The sequence below is a fragment of the Hyperolius riggenbachi genome, chromosome 10, assembly GCF_040937935.1.
Source record: "Hyperolius riggenbachi isolate aHypRig1 chromosome 10, aHypRig1.pri, whole genome shotgun sequence".
Lineage (NCBI taxonomy): Eukaryota > Metazoa > Chordata > Amphibia > Anura > Hyperoliidae > Hyperolius > Hyperolius riggenbachi.
This window is the reverse complement of record NC_090655.1, coordinates 198,444,590-198,450,589: the sequence shown is the minus strand read 5'-3', so window position 1 is coordinate 198,450,589 and position 6,000 is coordinate 198,444,590. Positions and strand designations below refer to the sequence as shown.

The 6,000-nt window shown below is 42.8% G+C and overlaps 2 non-coding genes across 2 annotated transcripts; both read left to right on the top strand.

Annotated features, from left to right (window-relative positions):
• Window positions 1-1,460: 1,460 nt before the first annotated feature.
• Window positions 1,461-1,531, top strand: TRNAG-CCC (transfer RNA glycine (anticodon CCC)). The gene has a single exon. It is a non-coding gene; the product is annotated as a tRNA-Gly (tRNA).
• A 2,239-nt stretch (window positions 1,532-3,770) lies between these two features.
• On the top strand, window positions 3,771-3,841 carry TRNAG-CCC (transfer RNA glycine (anticodon CCC)). The gene has a single exon. It is a non-coding gene; the product is annotated as a tRNA-Gly (tRNA).
• The last annotated feature ends 2,159 nt before the right edge of the window (window positions 3,842-6,000 follow it).

Sequence of the window (6,000 nt, the reverse complement as noted above, 5' to 3'; positions counted from 1 at the left end):
GCTAGTATATCGGATTATCAGTGATACTGCAGATCACGTATAATCTGGTATACATCTGTATTCCCAGTGATTCTGCATATCACTGGTAATCAGATCCTCTCTGTGCTTCACCGATCGTTACAGTTAGCCTCCGTATCCCTCTCAATTTAGGTTTCCATTAAACCAAACAGAGCCAGGAGCTTCTATGTGACATCTACACTGAATGTACACAGCAAACTACTGTTTTTCTTTCTGCACAATTTTCTAAATGAGCTGGATAGGCTACATTTATGTAAGGCTCTTACAAAAAGCTTGATCTGTAGAGATAGCTACCTAGAGCGATTCAACGTGGGGAAAATGTTAGCAGATAAAGTGTAGCAATTGTGAAAATTAAATTAAAATAAGCTTGCATTGCCTTTCCTTTAAGTGATATACTCCAAAAGATGTCTTCAGAAAGTTTTTTGAGAATTTCACCTTGGCCAGCATGCTTAGAAAGATTGGTAGAAAAACAGTGCATTTTTGCTTGATGATGATGAAAGATGTCGGAAAGCAGTGGCTGAGGCTTGAGCCATAAGATAAAATGCCCACAAGCGCTAGTAGTGTAGGGGTATCATGCAAGATTCCCATTCTTGCCACCCGGGTTCGAGTCCCGGCTAGCTCAGAATAGCACTTTTATACGTCTTCAGTCAGAAGAAGCAAGGAAATGCATTTCCACTTGATAACATTTCCAAAGTCTTATCTCTTGCAGGTGTAGCTATCATGTGCCACACTTTCCCGAACCTAAAGCAAAAGCTTATGCAGGTTGAACGATTTTTTCCTTCTAAACAATGCACGGTGCCTGCCTGTCCTGCTAATCCTCTGCCTTCCAATACTTTTAGCCATAGACCCTGATCAAACATGCAGATCAGATTTTCTGACTACAGTTGGACTAGATTAGCCACATGTTTCAGGTGCGGGACTCAGAAACTACTGGTGCTAAAAAGATCAGCTGGATGTAAGATAACCTACATTATTTTTTGTAAAAAATCAATATGTTAGCCTCCGTATCCCTCTCAATTTAGGTTTCCATTAAACCAAACAGAGCCAGGAGCTTCTATGTGACATCTACACTGAATGTACACAGCAAACTACTGTTTTTCTTACTGCACAATTTTCTAAATGAGCTGGATAGGCTACATTTATGTAAGGCTCTTACAAATAGCTTGATCTGTAGAGATAGCTACCTAGAGCGATTCAACGTGGTGAAAATGTTAGCAGCTAAAGTGTAGCAATTGTGAAAAATTAAATTAAAATAAGCTTGCATTGCCTTTCCTTTAAGTGATATACTCCAAAAGATGTCTTCAGAAAGTTTTTTGAGAATTTCACCTTGGCCAGCATGCTTAGAAAGATTGGTAGAAAAACAGTGCATTTTTGCTTGATGATGATGAAAGATGTCGGAAAGCAGTGGCTGAGGCTTGAGCTATAAGATAAAATGCCCACAAGCGCTAGTAGTGTAGGGGTATCATGCAAGATTCCCATTCTTGCGACCCGGGTTCAAGTCCCGGCTAGCGCAGAATAGCACTTTTATACGTCTTCAGTCAAAAGAAGCAAGGAAATGCATTTCCACTTGATAACATTTCCAAAGTCTTATCTCTTGCAGGTGTAGCTATCATGTGCCACACTTTCCCGAACCTAAAGCAAAAGCTTATGCAGGTTGAACGATTTTTTCCTTCTAAACAATGCACGGTGCCTGCCTGTCCTGCTAATCCTCTGCCTTCCAATACTTTTAGCCATAGACCCTGATCAAACATGCAGATCAGATTTTCTGACTACAGTTGGACTAGATTAGCCACATGTTTTAGGTGCAGGACTCAGAAACTACTGGTGCTAAAAAGATCAGCTGGATGTAAGATAACCTACATTATTTTTTGTAAAAAATCAATATGTTAGCCTCCGTATCCCTCTCAATTTAGGTTTCCATTAACCACCCTGGCGTTCTGATTAAATCGCCAGGGTGGCTGCGGGAGGGTTTTTTTTTAAATAAAAAAAAAACTATTTCATGCAGCCAACTGAAAGTTGGCTGCATGAAAGCCCACTAGAGGGCGCTCCGGAGGCGATCTTCCGATCGCCTCCGGCGCCCAGAATAAACAAGGAAGGCCGCAATGAGCGGCCTTCCTTGTTTTGCTTATATCGTCGCCATAGCGACGAGCGGAGTGACGTCATCGACGTCAGCCGACGTCCTGACGTCAGCCGCCTCCGATCCAGCCCTTAGCGCTGGCCGGAACTTTTTGTTCCGGCTGCGCAGGGCTCAGGCGGCTAGGGGGGCCCTCTTTCGCCGCTGCTCGCGGCGAATCGCCGCAGAGCGGCGGCGATCAGGCAGCACACGTGGCTGGCAAAGTGCCGGCTGCGTGTGCTGCACTTTATTTGATAAAAATCGGCCCAGCAGGGCCTGAGCGGCAGCCTCCGGCGGTGATGGACGAGCTGAGCTCGTCCAGACCGCTCAGGAGGTTAAACCAAACAGAGCCAGGAGCTTCTATGTGACATCTACACTGAATGTACACAGCAAACTACTGTTTTTCTTACTGCACAATTTTCTAAATGAGCTGGATAGGCTACATTTATGTAAGGCTCTTACAAATAGCCTGATCTGTAGAGATAGCTACCTAGAGTGATTCAACGTGGTGAAAATGTTAGCAGCTAAAGTGTAGCAATTGTGAAAATTAAATTAAAATAAGCTTGCATTGCCTTTCCTTTAAGTGATATACTCCAAAAGATGTCTTCAGAAAGTTTTTTGAGAATTTCACCTTGGCCAGCATGCTTAGAAAGATTGGTAGAAAAACAGTGCATTTTTGCTTGATGATGATAAAAAATGTCAGAAAGCAGTGGCTGAGGCTTGAGCCATAAGATAAAATGCCCACAAGCGCTAGTAGTGTAGGGGTATCATGCAGGTTTTCCCATTCTTGTGACCTGGGTTCAAGTCCCGGCTAGTGCAGAATAGCACTTTTATACGTCTTCAGTCAAAAAAAGCAAGGAAATGCATTTCCACTTGATAACATTTCCAAAGTCTTATCTCTTGCAGGTGTAGCTATCATGTGTCACACTTTCCCGAACCTAAAGCAAAAGCTTATGCAGGTTGAACTATTTTTTCCTTCTAAACAATGCACGGTGCCTGCCTGTCCTGCTAATCTTCTGCCTTCCAATACTTTTAGCCATAGACCCTGATCAAACATGCAGATCAGATTTTCTGACTACAGTTGGACTAGATTAGCCACATGTTTCAGGTGCGGGACTCAGAAACTACTGGTGCTAAAAAGATCAGCTGGATGTAAGATAACCTGCATTATTTTTTGTAAAAAATCAATATGTTAGCTTCCGTATCCCTCTCAATTTAGGTTTCCATTAAACCAAACAGAGCCAGGAGCTTCTATGTGACATCTACACTGAATGTACACAGCAAACTACTGTTTTTCTTACTGCACAATTTTCTAAATGAGCTGGATAGGCTACATTTATGTAAGGCTCTTACAAATAGCTTGATCTGTAGAGATAGCTACCTAGAGCGATTCAACGTGGTGAAAATGTTAGCAGCTAAAGTGTAGCAATTGTGAAAATTAAATTAAAATAAGCTTGCATTGCCTTTCCTTTAAGTGATATACTCCAAAAGATGTCTTCAGAAAGTTTTTTTGAGAATTTCAACTTGGCCAGCATGCTTAGACAGATTGGTAGAAAAACAGTGCATTTTTGCTTGATGATGATGAAAAATGTCAGAAAGCAGTGGCTGAGGCTTGAGCCATAAGATAAAATGCCCACAAGCGCTAGTAGTGTAGGGGTATCATGCAAGATTCCCATTCTTGCGACCCGGGTTCGAGTCCCGGCTAGCGCAGAATAGCACTTTTATACGTCTTCAGTCAAAAGAAGCAAGGAAATGCATTTCCACTTGATAACATTTCCAAAGTCTTATCTCTTGCAGGTGTAGCTATCATGTGCCACACTTTCCCGAACCTAGAGCAAAAGCTTATGCAGGTTGAACGATTTTTTCCTTCTAAACAATGCACGGTGCCTGCCTGTCCTGCTAATCCTCTGCCTTCCAATACTTTTAGCCATAGACCCTGATCAAACATGCAGATCAGATTTTCTGACTACAGTTGGACTAGATTAGCCACATGTTTCAGGTGCGGGACTCAGAAACTACTGGTGCTAAAAAGATCAGCTGGATGTAAGATAACCTACATTATTTTTTGTAAAAAATCAATATGTTAGCCTCCGTATCCCTCTCAGTTTAGGTTTCCATTAAACCAAACAGAGCCAGGAGCTTCTATGTGACATCTACACTGAATGTACACAGCAAACTACTGTTTTTCTTACTGCACAATTTTCTAAATGAGCTGGATAGGCTACATTTATGTAAGGCTCTTACAAATAGCTTGATCTGTAGAGATAGCTACCTAGAGCGATTCAACGTGGTGAAAATGTTAGCAGCTAAAGTGTAGCAATTGTGAAAATTAAATTAAAATAAGCTTGCATTGCCTTTCCTTTAAGTGATATACTCCAAAAGATGTCTTCAGAAAGTTTTTTGAGAATTTCAACTTGGCCAGCATGCTTAGCAGAAAATGGTATACTTACCTAACGGTAATTTTCCTTTCCCCATGGATCCATGGCAGCACTACGGGTAATTGGCCCCACCCTCATTACCCCATAGGACCTCATGTGTATAAATGTCTGACCATCCCCCTTCCAGGTGTCTTTGTAACTAGTAACTCACCGAAACAGGGTGGGAACCCTATGCTGCCATGGATCCATGGGGAAAGGAAAATTACCGTTAGGTAAGTATACAATTTTCTGCTTTCCCCAAGTCTCCATGGCAGCACTACGAGAACTAACTAGACACTCAAAGAAACGGGAGGGAGACTGTTGCAGGTGAAAACACACAAAGTAACTTTAATCACGTATTTTTAGTCTAACTTAGATTCGAAGGCAGAAGACAGTACTGCCTTTCCAAACTCTGCAGCTGCAGAAGCATGTATATCAACACGGTAATGAGAGATAAAGGTATCTATCTTAGTCCAATTTGCTGCCTGGCAGACTCTTTCTGGCGCCACCTTTGCCTGCGCTGCCCATGACGATGCGACACTTCTAGTCGAGTGGGCCGTTATTGCGCTAGGGGGAGTCTTGTCTGTGGCTAGATATGCTCTCCGTATGATACGTATGAGCCAAGCCGAAATAGTTCTAGAGGAAACAGCCTGCCCCTTCCTATACCCTGAATGGTTTATGAACAGTCTCTCTGTCTTCCTGAAGGCTTCCGTTGCCTGAATATATGCTTTTAGAGAGTTGGCTATATCTAAAGGATGTAGGGCTTCGTTGTCTTCCTCTCTGAATACTGGTAAACACCATTCCTGGTTCAGGTGATAGGATGTTGAAACCTTTGGTAAAAATCCTTGTACCGGTCGTAAGATTACTTTATCCGGGAAGAACTGTATGTGAGGCTCCCTACAGCTTAGTGCCTGGATTTCAGACACCCTCCTTGCGGATGCGATAGCAATTAGAAAAACCGTCTTTAACGTAAGGTCTTCTAATGAGCAGGTTTCTGGAGGATAGAAAGGAGCTTTTGACAGGATACCAAGAACCAGCGGTAGATCCCATTGGGCAAAGACTGGCTTTACGGGTGGCCGAATTTTCATGACTGCCGCCACAAATTGTTTTGTTAGAGGGTGTAGTGCCCACCTGTGCCCTGTGAAGGCCGAGATTGCTGAGATCTGGACCTTGATCGAATAGCTGGATAGGTTCTTATCCACCCCCGTCTGAAGGAACGATAGGATCTGATGTATCAAAGGCTGTAGTGGGTCGAAATTGTGGTCTTTGGCATAGTCCGAGAATATTTTCCAAATTCTCTGGTAAGTTCGATTAGTAGAATAACTTCTGGATTTCAGTAGAGTATCTATCACGGAATTATCGCATCCCAGTTCTTTTAGTTTCCTCCTCTCAACCTGTAGGCCGTCAAGTTCAGCCGAGATGGGTTGGGATGATACAGCGGGCCTTGTGAAA